We start from the raw sequence: 14735 nt of genomic DNA on the forward strand, positions 1-14735 counted from the left end.
GCAGAGGGAGAGTATCTGCGAGTCTATGTCTTGTCCCTATTTCAGAAAATGTTGGGCATTGATGGCACGCAAGAGATCCAGATGGACCATGTCCACCGAGTGGGCTACAGAGATGTAGCAAGGCTCCCCCGCCCGATGTCCTAGTCTGCGTACATGACTTCCAGCTCAAAGAACTGATCCTAGGCAAGGCCAGGGGGGCTGAACCAATTCAGTTCCGGGGGCACACTCTGGCCCTCTTCGATGACCTAGCTGCGTCAACTCTGGCCAAAGTGAGAGATTTCTGAACAGTCATATCCTATCTCCGGGATAAGGGAATACCATATTTGTGGGGCCACCTCTTCCAAATCATCTTTAAACATCAAGTGAAGTTGAGGCAGCTGCTCTCCCTGCCTGACATCATGAATCTACTGGTTCTTGCGGCAGGCACGACCCCGACACCAAACGGCAGTCCCTCAACTCATGAAAGGAAACAGCTTACCCGCTCGCAGACTGTCGGCAAACCCTCGACCTCCACAAATCCAAGCCCAGAGGAAAAGGCAAAAGAACGAGATGCAGTGCTCGCTACCCTCTCCCAGACCCAGGACCCACCGTGCACCCTGTGAAGCATTCCAATCTACATCAAGGGAATGGTAGTCCTGTGATGAAGCCGGAGGAGTACAAAAGTGGTCTACATACCCTGACTTCCTAGACTTCCCTCTGTGGCGTGCATGCCACCTGGTATTCTATTACTGAAAGGCTTGTTCCCCCCTGATCTTCTACACGAGACAGACTTTAGTCTCCTATTTTTCTTTATTGACCCAAGCTTTTGTGGAGTTTCTGTGGTCTTTCCGTAGGCCACTTACGAAGACTGTCCTCCTTTGGGACTCCGCCTGTTCAGGCTGGACATTTCACATTGTGTTCTTGTTAGGGTTTTTGTCTTTTTTTGGGGAGGGGGATCTTCTGTATCACATTTAGGGACTATTACCTCCCCGTAGGGGCCCACGCATGCACCAGTCTGCCCTCTGCACAATGTCCCCTGTGTAATAGAAGACCAGCAAGCATGTTCCCCACCAGTGCTGAGGCCTAGGGACCTGAAAACTATCAGCCTTAATATCCGAGGCCTGAACCACCCCACGAAGCGCAGCACGATTCTTTCACTCATCGAGGAGACCAAGGGCGATATCTGTATGCTTCAGGAGACCCATCGACTAGCTAAAGATACTCCTCGAATGCTCTCTCGATGCTTTCCATGCCAGTTTTGGTCCTCAGGTGACAAAAAAGATTGGGGTGGCCATACTACTGGGGGCTAAAGTTGAGGGCAAGGTCCTATCTACCTTCTATGAGTCCAAAGGGAGGGTGTAACACTTAGGATTCAATGGGGCCCCACTGTATTCACCCTCCTTGACATATATGCCCCCAATACACAGCAGGAAGCTTTCCTCCGCAGGCACATAACGGAAGGGCAGGCCTCTCCTGACCCAGCATTAGTAGTAGGGGGAGACTTCAACCTAGTTATGGATAATGAGAAGGACCTATAAGGGCAACACCATACACAGATAGGAGCCCTCTCCCCCAAAGGGAAGCGCTGGCTAGCAGAGAATGGCCTGCTTGTTGTATGACGCTTGCGCCAGGCTGACACACACAACTACTCCTACTATTCGGCTGCCCATAAAACCTACGCACGACTAAACATGTTTTTGGTCTCGAATGCACTTCTCCCAAGGGTACAGGACGCTTCAATAGCAGTGAGCTCCCTATCGGATCATGCGCATGTCTCACTCTCCCTGCGCTCCGATGGGTTTAGGCCATTTACATTCCCTTGCTGTTGTGAAGGAAGTACGCGATAAGGTCATGACTTACCTCCAACTCAATGACAATGGTGCTCCAATCAGGAAGATACCCCTGCAACTAAGGATTATTTAGCGACTAGCAACTTTACCCGTCTCCCGAAGACAGAAGCAGACCCTTTAGAAAACCCTATTCGAGTAGAGGAGGTTATCTCCACCATCGCTAAACTGAATCTAGATAAATCGCCCAGGCCCAATGGCTATCCAGCCCTTTTTTTATAAAATGTTTTGTCACAAATTGGCCCCCCTCCTCACGCGTCTATTCAACTCCTTCCAAGACAGTGGAGCGATGACAGACTCAATGGGAAAGGCAGCGATCTCTGTCATCCTCAAGCCTAATAAAGATCCAAGCCAATGCAGTTCATACCGCCTGAAATCGCAAGGTGGCTTTTCCTGTCCTTGTAAAATGGGGCAGAAAATTGTGCTGCCAGTGCGTCTCAAAAAGGGATGCACTGGCAGTGCAAGCAGCTTGTAAATCTGTCCCTTAGTAAGTGAGTGAGTGCATGAGTGTCTCAATGGGTGTATGAGTGTCTGAGTAGGTTTGTAAGTGGGTGTGAGAGAGTATGAGTGCGCAGTAAGTGGGTCTATGAGTATCTGAGTGGGTATGTGAGCGGGTGTGTGAGTTGTTGTGAGGGTTTGTGAGTCATTGCATGAGTCTCTGAGCTGATCCATGAGTGGGTGAGAGAGTAGTAGTGATTGTGTAAGTGCATGAGTGTCTGGCTGTGCCTGTGAATGGGGATATGTGTCTGAGTTCACCTTTGAAAGGGTGCATGAGAGAATGGTCTTTTAGTGGCTGTGAGGGTATCCAAGTTGTTCTGTGAGCGGGTGCATGATTGCCTGAGTGGGTTCTGTTTATTTTCTGCTCATTTTCTCCTTTTTTCTGCTCACTTCTGATCTCTATTTTGCCTCTTTCTGCTTGTTTCTAACTTTTATTTTGTTACTTTCTGCTCGCTTCTGAGCTTTATTTAGCCTTTTTCTTTTTGTTTCTGATCTCTATTCTGCCTCTTTCTGCGTGTGTCTGACTATTTTGCCTCGTTTTGCTCATTTCTGTCCTTTATTTTTCCTCTTTCTGCTCCTTTCTGACCTTTATTTTGCTGCTTTCTGCTAGTTTCTGACCTTTATTCTGCCTCTTGCTGCTTGTTTCTATCCTCTTTTTTCCACAACATATTTTATTGAATTTTTGTACCATATACACTGCAGTAAACAGGAGTAACCCATAGAAATGAAGAAATACATATCCATTTTGAAAGACATAAATAATTATAGTTTTTTCACCGGTTAGAGCCGCTGTACATATGAAGAGACTAATACAAATGGTACCCAAACTGTAAAAAACATTGTGCATCAAAACAATGTGTTCTTGACCCTGTTCATGCCTGCCTTCCCCTTTAATTAGGGGGCCCTGACCAGATTTGAATTATCTTGATCTTGCCCAAATGTCATTTGTGATGTAGGAGTCCAGCGATAAGCCTCTATAATCTGCCCATCTTTGCCATTTTTTTTGTGTTTTCTAGGTACCATGTGCCATGAAAATTGGAAGTTCTAGACCCATATTGTAGTTTGGCTAGCATTAAACCCAGGATGAGTCGGTGTCGCTTATATCTATTCCCCCCTATTCCCTCTGGGAATATGGCGAGGTCCTATGCAAACACTTACGCCAGTTAGTTTATTACGTTGTGCTAAAAGCAATCTAGAGCCACACAAGTCCATATCGCATGTAGGAATGTACCTTTGTCTTGATGGCAACATAGGCACTGTGGGGATTTAATCAACCCTGTTCTCCATAGTCTGCACCTGGTGTAGTACACCCTATGGAAAAGTTTAAATTGTATGAGTTTTAAGCGGAAGAAGATCGCTGCCTCTCTGGGTGATTCTAGTGCTTCTGTCCAATTGTCATCATCAATTGGGCCCACATCCACTTCCCATGCTGCCGCAGGGCATCAAGGGTACTAGGGTTATTCGTGATCAGGGATTGATAGATTTTGGAGATTTAGTATTCTCCAAGGTCTCCCATCAGGAGTTTGCCTTTTAGCGGGCTCAACTCGGGAATAGTGATTAAATCTCGGATATATGGGTGGTAATTGTAGATTACTGTGTGTGGGGCATGGAAAATTTTACTTGGAGTTCTTGGAAGGACTTGAGGACAAGGAACCCTTCATAACGTCTCCAATGATGGGGATCCCTATTTGGTCCCAGTGTGTGAATACCTGAAGGTCCACCACTTGAGGGAGTGGGCAGGTCCGCCATGACAGATTTCTCTAGTAATGCAGTTCCACCAGCCCCTCTGGTGTTGAGACTGTCGCCAGACGAGAATCACTACCCTGGTCACAGGGGAAGTTTTTTAGGATCTGATCTGTTTTATGGCTGAGTGTAAAGAGGTGACACCCATAATCCATTGTTCCACTCTGTATGCTGGGTCATTTCTCGAGCCATACCACCATTCATTCAGGATCTGTAGATGCGCAGCTGCATGATATAATTTTACATCAGAAGCAGCGATTCCACTGCAGAAAGTGGATTGTAAGCAGATGGGAAGGGCTACTCATGCTATGTTTCCTCTCCATAAAAACTGCCTCACTATTGTGTTGATTTGTACAAACCATGTCAGTGGAATTGGGTAGGGATGGGATTGTAGTTGATATAACAGGTGGGGAGGCGATCCCATCTTGAAGAAGGCAGATCTTCCATAGAGTGAAAGGGGGAGATTGGACCAGGAGGGTACCTCTGCTTTAACCCGGTCTGTCAAGGCACCTACATTTCTTTCTCATGAGACTGATTGAGAATTTGATAGATAAACTTTGTATTGTAGGTCGTTGGTTGCTGTTGTCATCTCTTCTATTCAGCGTCCATTCCCAAGGCTCTCCTTTATTGCCCAGACAGATGATTTCAGCATATTCATGTGTAGGCCTGATGTCTCACCAAATAAATGCTTAATTTGTAGGACTCTCGGGCCAGATCTATGAGGGTCTGTGAAGAAGTAAAGGACATTATCCACGTATAGTACTATGCTGTCTGATATCTCTGGCAAACACACAAAACTCCGCACAAAGTCATCACACCTCACCCATGTGGCCAATGGTTCTATGACAAGGGCAAATAGGAAGGGGGGAGAGGGAATTGGTGTGATGCTGCGCTCGCCACCCGAATTGAAGCCCGTTAGGGCTGTGTGTAGTAATTGTATATGAGCTATGAATTTGGGGGCCCTATTTAAATGTTTCAACAACATGAACAAATATGTCCAACAAACGGAATCAAATGCTTTGTCGATATTTACAAGAAGGAGGCCAGTGGATCGGCCCAGTATATCCGCCACAGCAATTGCATTGTGTGCGCGATTAATATTGTGGTGAATCCCTCTTGGCGCCATAAAGTTGGCTTGGTCTGGATGAATCAGGTGGGGTATCAACCTATTTGTCAGCACTTTCACCAATAGTTTGGCTTCTAAATCTAAAAGTGAAATTGGTCTGGATGTTGAATAAATTTCAGCTGGGTGACCTGACTTCAGGAAAACTAAAACTTCTGCATGTCTCCAGTCTGGTGGCAGACATTTATCTTTCAGAGCACAGTCGAGGTAACCAGATGTCGGGGTCCTAGTATAGACATAAACGCTTTGAAGAACTTCCAGGAAACCCATTGGGCCCCGGCACTTTCACTGATGGCATTTCTAAAATGGCTGCGGTTAGTTCTTCAGTGTTGATTGGAGCTTCTAGAGTCTCTCGTGACTCTCGTGCCTCATCAGAGAGCACCCAAGGTGGATTTAAAGGAAAAAATCCTCAACCTGGGATTCTTTTAGGACTTCATGTTTGGTATAGAGGGATCTATAGAATTTGTCGAAAAAGGGAGCTACTGTGACTGGATCTGTGAGTATTGTGTCGCCTTGCGATTTAAATGCTTGTGTGTGAACTGGCTCCAGGGTGCCTTGACACAATTTGTGGAGGAGTTTCCTGGATTTGTCCCCCTTTTGAAAAATCCTGTTTGTATGACATACCAGGTGTTTGCAGCTTTGTCTATCAGTTCCCTAGATGCTGCCCTGTCTCCTTCCCTGCCCAGTTGCTCTAATTCCAACAGTTGTGCTTACATTTGCAGCAGCATCTGTTTTTTCTGACTTATATCGAAACCACATTTACTTTGCTTCATTGCCTCCCAGAAGTGTACAGGGAGAATTTGTATCTTCACTAAATGAGAAGTATTCTAGTAAAGCCTTAGGTATATTACTTTTTGTAGTGTGGATTCTGCATGTGCCAGGGTGGGAGGCAGCAATGGAAGGGAGGCCGTTTTGGACCGCTTAATACTTGCAGTCTCATTTGGGAGTGATGCGACAGGCCTCTGGGTAGAATCTTGACTTATGGTGTTCTGTGAACATGTTCACTGGTTATGAAGATAATCGTTTCTAGAGAAGGAACCATGAACAGATGAGAAGAATGTGTACCCTTGTGTAGTGGGGTGTAGGGCCGCCAAGTATCTGTCCATCCCAACATCTCAGTCAGAGGGCCCAAGCGAGATTGTTTTGGTACTCCAAGTGGAGTTGTGTTTCTCTATCTGTCATCGATTGATCACACTGTTCCAGTCTCTACCCAATTATTAGGCAAAGCTTTCCATTACTATCCTCCATATTTCTAATATGCTTTCTATGAATGGTTGATTTAGAGGTGGGGGCATATACTATCCAGCACTATAGAATCTCCACTCACAGTACCCTGTACAAAGACATACCTGCCCTGCTGATTTACCCATGCGCGCTGAATTAATATAGCGACCCCTCTGGAGCCTCTAGTGAACCCTGAATGGAATATGTGCATGAAGCCAAAGCGTGCCAGACATGGTGTCTTATTACCATCAGATGTAGCTTGTGAAAGAGCAGAATGACGGTTCTCATGCATTTCAATTGTTTAAGTACAGCTCCCTTTTTGAGCTTATCTATGAGGCCTAAGACATTCCATGTGACTAAATTGAGCTTACCAGCTGGAAGCTGCCCTCTGACAGATGACATCGGAATGTGTGGTGTAAGAAGTCATGGGTGTATTTGATAGGGGGAACACTATTTCAATATATCAGATGTTCTGTAGTAACATTTATAAAACAATATCCAGAACTAAGCCGACCTACCCAACTAATCCCCCACCCACACCAACCCCCACCCCAAATACATCAAGAAACTATTAGGTATCTGTGGGGATGTACGACGTTACAACGCATACTATTACAACGCATGTTTTTACAACGCATTTTTTACAACGCTATGTATACTACAACGCAGTATTTTACAACGACTACTATTACAACGCAATATATATATATTAATAGAAAAGTACTTTTACAACGAATACTGTTACAACGCATACTTTTCCAACGCAAAAATTTTTTTTTTTTCATATATAAAATATGTCACGGGATGCAGGGAAATTAGGGGTTTTGGGTGGGGAAGTGTTTTAAAATGTGGAGATAAACTGCACGGAAATAAGCAGAAAATACAGATTTTTATAAAATTAATACTCGAGTAACATTTTTAATACTCGAGTAACAACGCATTAAATCTGTCACGGGATGCAGGGAAATTAGGGGTTTTGAGTGGGGAAGTATTTTACAATGTAGAGGTAAAGTGCACGTAAATAGTCAGGAAATAGCGCTTTCTTACAAAATTAATACTCGAGTAACAAAATTAATACTCAAGTACCAACATTACTCCTCGCATTTATAAATATTCGCCAATTTTACTGAACAAAATACTCTCTTTTTTTTAAAACGGTCCTTAAAACCCAGAAAGTTAATTATGAAAATGACAAATAAACATTACATATCAACGCTATTATATTTTTTGTATAAATCCGCCATTTTAATGAGTTATTTCAAAAAAGAAGTCCATCATCTATTTCCATAACTTTAAAGATAAACACAACTCTCAAAATGGATGCCAAGAACGGGACGAAATTCAGAAAAGAACACTTCATAAACAAACATTTTAAATTTAACGTTTCCACATTATAACACTTAGTATAAAATTAGAAGTGTAACGGTGTAAATAAAAAAATTATTGATGCTATTCAGTGAAACATATAAATAGAAGCAAGACACCATTTTACTTTCAGTTGATTATCAACTCCCAGAGTAAGCAGACGTGAACTGATGACTGTCTGACCTCTTGAACTACATAGCAGCAGTAGCCAACTTTATAGCGTTTATTCACGAATTTTAATGTAAGTACTTATTATATAAGAAATAAATATTTATGTAGAACATTTAATCACCTTCATTTAAAAATTCATAATTTAAAGAACACGAATAATATTACCATATTAGCCATTATTTCATAAAATACCCGTTTTTCTTTTCAAAAATCTCTCAATATACCAATGAAACTATAAAAGAAATTTGTATACAAACGATATTTGATTTTCATGTGCTAGTAATTTTTTGCTAAAATTCTGAAAACGTATTTTTAAACAAAGTTAATTTATATTTTCTAACAGTTCTCCAAAGAAGTGACACTCATACATAAGCTTCTTCTCATTAAAAGCTTGTTGTCAACTAATCAACATATGTCAAAGCGTCAGATATTAATTTATTTATTTTAGTAATGTAACTAAATACGATAATAAATATTACACAAACCTTAGTAAAAAATAATTCAATACTATAATTTTATTTTCTTCACATAGATAAACCAACTAGGTTTACGAAAAATATCGTTTCCAGTTTCTCCAAAAACTCAAATATTTTCGCAAGGTAAATTATTAAAAATTATTAGATATATAAATGTATTTCAGAAAACAAAAAACCGATCATAAACTTCTCAGTATCTTTGAAATATTTCTAATTTATAAGTAAACAAATGTTACATTCATTTTAGGAACTGAAAATTATCTTTTGAGAACCTCCAAATAAGAGTCAAACTGAAAATATACCTCAGGAAGAGCAGCAAGAAGCAAACAGCAAAAAACCAAGGTAATTTATTATAAAAGTTACCTGTTAAACACATAATTAGAACAAAAAAAATATATATATACATTTTTAATGAAACAGAGAAAAAGTGCTAGATTCTGGTAAGTGCTGAATAGTGTATACGTGACATTTACTATTCTAAGTCAATAAAAGTACATCAGTAGGGTAAGTGCTGGATAGTGTAGGGATTCCAATTACTATTCCAACTCCAGGAAAGTGCATCAGTATGGTAAGTGCTGGATAGTGTAGGGGTTCCACTTACTATTACAACTACAGTAAAGTGCATCAGTAGGGCAAGTGCTGGATAGTGTAGGGGTGTCACTTATTAATCTAACTCCAGAATAGTGCATAAGTAGGGTAAGTGCTGGATAGTGTTGGGGTTCCAATTACTATTCCAACTCCAGGAAAGTGCATCAGTAGGGTAAGTGCTGGGTAGTGTGGGGGTTCCAATTACTATTCCAACTCCAGGAAAGTGCATCAGTAGGGCAAGTGCTGGATAGTGTAGGGGTGTCACTTAATAATCTAACTCCAGGAAAGTGCATGAGTAGGGTAAGTGCTGGATAGTGTAGGGGTTCCAATTACTATTCCAACTCCAGTAAAGTGCATCAGTAGGGCAAGTGCTGGATAGTGTAGGGGTGTCACTTAATAATCTAACTCCAGGAAAGTGCATCAGTAGGGTAAGTGCTGGATAGTGTAGGAGTTCCAATTACTATTCCAACACCAGGAAAGTGCATTAGTAGGGCAAGTGCTGGATAGTGTAGGGGTTCCAATTACTATTCCAACTCCAGGAAAATGTGCATTTGTAGGGTAAGTGCTGGATAGTGTAGGGGTTCCAATTACTATTCCAACTCCAGGAAAGTGCATTAGTAGGGCAAGTGCTGGATAGTGTAGGGGTTCCAATTACTATTCCAACTCCAGGAAACTGCATCAGTATGGTAAGTGCTGGATAGTGTAGGGGTTCCACTTACTATTACAACTCCAGTAAAGTGCATCAGTAGGGCAAGTGCTGGATAGTGTAGGGGTGTCACTTAATAATCTAACTCCAGGAAAGTACATGAGTAGGGTAAGTGCTGAATAGTGTTAAAGTGCCACTTACTATTGTAACTCTATAAAAGTGCATCAGTAGCTTAAATGCTTGATTTTGAAGGGGTTCCAATTACTATTCCAACTCCAGGAAAGTGCATGAGTAGAATAAGTGCTGGATAGTGTAGTGGTTTCAATTACTATTACAACTCCAGGAAAGTGCATCAGTAGGGCAAGTGCTGGATAGTGTAGGGGTGTCACTTAATAATCTAAATCCAGGAAAGTGCATCAGTAGGGTAAGTGCTGGATAGTGTAGGGGTTCCAATTACTATTCCAACTCCAGGAAAGTGCATCAGTATGGTAAGTGCTGGATAGTGTAGGGGTTCAAATTACTATTCCAACTCCACTACAGTGCATCAGTAGGGCAAGTGCTGGATAGTGTAGGAATGCCACTTACTATTCTAACTCCAAAAAAGTGCATTAAATGTAAGAAATAATAAATTACATGAAACATGTGTAAAACATTTCATACAATCTCGATTTTGTATTTTAGAATTCACCTAGAACATCCAAACCACACAAACAAATCAACCAAGAAGTAAAAGAAACAAAAAGTAGAAGACCAGGAAGAGCAGCAAGAAGCAAACAACAAAAACCCAAGGTAATTTATCAGAAAAGTCAACTGTAAATCACATATTTCTAACCAAATAAATAGATATATACATTTTTAATGAAACACAGAAAAAGTGCTAAATTCTGGTAAGTGCTGAATAGTGTTAAAGTGCCACTTACTAGTCTAACTCCCTAAAAGTGCATCAGTAGGGTAAGTGCTGGATAGTGTAGGGGTTCCAATTACTATTCCAACTCCAGGAAATTGCATCAGTATGGTAAGTTCTGGATAGTGTAGGGGTTCCACTTACTATTACAACTCCAGGAAAGTGCATCAGTAGAGTAAGTGCTGGATACTGTAGAGGTACAACTTAATAATCTAACTCCATGAAAGTGCATCTGTAGGGTAAGTGCTGGATAGTGTAGGGGTTCCAATTACTATTCCAACTCCAGGAAAGTGCATCAGTAAGGCAAGTGCTGGATAGTGTAGGGGTGTCACTTAATAATCTAACTCCAGAAAAGTGCATGAGTAGGGTAAGTGCTGAATAGTGTTAAAGTGCCACTTACTATTCTAACTCTATAAAAGTGCATTAGTAGGTTAAGTGCTTGATTTTGTAGGGGTTCCAATTACTATTCCAACTCCAGGAAAGTACATGAGTACAATAACTGCTGGATACTGTAGGGGTTCCAATTACTATTACAACTCCAGGAAAGTGCATCAGTAGAGTGAGTGCTGGATACTGTAGAGGTACAACTTAATAATCTAACTCCAGTAAAGTGCATCAGTAGGGTAAGTGCTGGATAGTGTAGGGGTTCCAATTACTATTCCAACTCCTGGAAAGTGCATCAGTATGGTAAGTGCTGGATAGTGTAGAGGTTCCAATTACTATTCCAACTCCAGTAAAGTGCATCAGTAGAGCAAGTGCTGGATAGTGTAGTAATGCCACTTACTATTCTAACTCCAAAAAAGTGCATTAAATGTAAGAAATAATAAATTACATGAAACATGTGTAAAACATTTGATACAATCTCGATTTTGTATTTTAGAATTCACCTAGAACATCCAAACCACACAAATAAATCAACCAAGAAGTAAAAGGAACCAAAAGACCAGGAAGAGCAGCAAGAAGCAAACAGCAAAAACCCGAGGTAATTTATCAGAAAAATCACCTGTAAATCACATATTTCTAACCAAAAAATAGATATATCCATTTTTAATTAAACACAGAAAAAGTGTTAAATTCTGATAAGTGCTGAATAGTGAGAAAGTGCAACTTACTATTCTAACTCCAGGAAAGTGCCTCAGTATGGTAAGTGCTGGATAGTGTAGGGATTCTTCTTACTATTCCAACACCAGGAAAGTGCATCAGTAGAGTAAATGCTTGATACTGTAGAAGTGCCACTTAATAATGTAACTCCAGTAAAGTGCATGAGTAGGATAAGTGCTGGATAGTGTAGGGGTTTCAATTACTATTCTAACTCCAGTAAAGTGCATCAGTATGGTAAGTGCCGGATAGTGTAGGGATGCTTCTTACTATTCCAACACCAGGAAAGTGCATTAGTAGAGTAAATGCTTGATACTGTAGATGTGCCACTTAAGAATGTAACTCCAGTAAAGTGCATGATTAGGATAAGTGCTGGATAGTGTAGGGGTTCCAATTACTATTCTAACTCCAGGAAAGTGCATCAGTATGGTAAGTGCTGGATAGTGTAGGGATTCTTCTTACTATTGCAACACCAGGAAAGTGCATCAGTAGAGTAAATGCTTGATACTGTAAAAGTGCCACTTAATAATGTAACTCCAGTAAAGTGCATGAGTAGGATAAGTGCTGGATAGTGTAGGGGTTCCAATTACTATTCTAACTCCAGGAAAGTGCATCATTAGGGCAAGTGCTGGATAGTGTAGGGGTGTCACTTAATAATCTAACTCCAGGAAAGTGCACGAGTAGGGTAAGTGCTGGATAGTGTAGGGGTTCCAATTACTATTCCAACTCCAGGAAAGTGCATCAGTAGGGCAAGTGCTGGATAGTGTAGGGGTGTCACTTAATAATCTAACTCCAGGAAAGTGCATCAGTATGGTAAGTGCTGGATAGTGTAGGGGTTCCAATTACTATTCCAACTCCAGTAAAGTGCATCAGTAGGGCAAGTGCTGGATAGTGTAGGGGTGTCACTTAATAATCTAACTCCAGGAGAGTGCATGAGTAGAGGAAGTGCTGGATAGTGTAGGTGTTCCAATTACTATTCCAACTCCAGGAAAGTGCATCAGTAGGGCAAGTACTGGATAGTGTAGGGGTGTCACTTAATAATCTAACTCCAGAAAAGTGCATCAGTAGGGTAAGTGCTGGATAGTGTAGGGGTTCCAATTACTATTCCAACTCCAGTAAAGTGCATCAGTAGGGCAAGTGCTGGATAGTGTAGGGGTATCACTTAATAATCTAACTCCAGGAAAGTGCATGAGTAGGGCAAGTGCTGGATAGTGTAGGGGTTCCAATTACTATTCCAACTCCAGGAAAGTGCATCTGTAGGGTAAGTGCTGGATAGTGTAGGGGTTCCAATTACTATTCCAACTCCAGGAAAGTGCAACAGTAAGATAATTGCTGGATACTATAGGGGTGCCAATTACTAAATTAACTCTCAAATTTCATTTTAACACAACAAATGTATCATTTTCTATGAAATCAAACATATATATATATATAAAACTTTAACATTTTCTTTATTTTTTTTCTTCAACAGATAATGTCAAGCCAGGCCACAGCATCCTATATAAAATCAAGGAAAGGGAACAGACTTCTATAGCATTGTGGATATATATATTGTAATGAAAGAGTAAGTGAACCAAGGAAACATTGGAGGTGTGTGAAATATTATTCTTCCCGTTGCAGCGGCAGAGCGGTTACTATTGGTGACATCGTAGTAAATACCACTGACCATAACCACTCTGCCTCTGCAATGGAGATTGAAGTACGTCAAACAATTAATGAGATGAAAGATATTGCATCCACCTCCAATGAAACTCCTGGTTCAATATTAAGAGAGGTTGCACAGCATGTCCCTGGACATATTGCTTGTAACATGCCTATGATACCCAATTTGCGTAGAATTATTCAACGTAAAAAGCAGGCAAGTAACACACACACAGTTACTCCTCAAACTTTTGCTGACATAACTATTCCTCATGACCTTACTCTGTCTTTCTCTAATGAACCTTTCTTACTCTATGACAATGAAAACCCTCTTAAACGTATTTTAATTTTTAGTACTCCCCGCAACCTTTTTAAGTTAGAGAATACTGAAATTTGGATGATGGATGGAACGTTTAAATGTACACCCCATCCATTCACTCAAATTTACAGCATTCATGCTCAAATTAACTCAAATGTAGTACCCTTAGTATACAGTTTACTACCAGATAAGCAATCTGCAACCTACACTGAATTTTTAACAGTGATTAAAGACAAAACCTCTGGCAAAAGTCCTCGGAAAATCATCATTGATTTCGAATTGACTATGATCAATGTGATCAACAAATTGTACGTGGATACCCAAATTCAGGGGTGTTTTTTTCATTTTTCCCAGGCATATTGGCGTAAGTTACAAAAAACATCCCTGGTTACAGATTACTGCTCAGATAGTAAACTGCAATTTGAATTAAAAAAATTAACAGCACTTTGTTTTGTACCTCCTGAAAGTGTAGACGAGTACTACACTGCAATTTCTGAATCAGAATATTATGTCGAAAATGAAGAAAAATTGGCTCCCTTGTTAAATTACTTTGAAGACACATGGATTGGGCATCTAAGCCGATCGGGTCGCAGGAGGAAGCCACGTTTCCATGTGGAGTGGTGGAACTGCTACTCAACCTGCTTGGAAGGAGGTGCTAAAACAAACAATGCCATAGAGGGATGGCATAACTCCATCAGTCATACAATTGGAAAACATCATCCAAATTTCTACTCTTTTTTGAAAACTTTGAAGAAGGAGCAAAGTTTTCAAGAAATTAGACTTGCTCAAGCATTAACAGGTAGCCTAAATCCACGACCTTCTAAGCAAGCTAAGGAAATGTCTGAGAGACTTTTGGGAGTACTTCAACAATTTTCGTTGACTGTGGCATTAGACTACCTGGAAAATGTAGCTAACATATTACATTTCTAATCATTTTCCACATGTTTACTTTCCTGCTTTGACCTAAATTATTTTTTCAATTTTAATTAAATTGACTTTATTTTTTTAAAAAAAATTTAAATTATTTCTCGGGTTCCAAGATAATTTAACTGGAATATGTCTCATATTCTAAAGAACATTTAATTTCCTTAATAATTATTTATCTCCTTATTT

Source organism: Lissotriton helveticus, chromosome 1_2, assembly GCF_964261635.1.
Source record: "Lissotriton helveticus chromosome 1_2, aLisHel1.1, whole genome shotgun sequence".
NCBI lineage: Eukaryota > Metazoa > Chordata > Amphibia > Caudata > Salamandridae > Lissotriton > Lissotriton helveticus.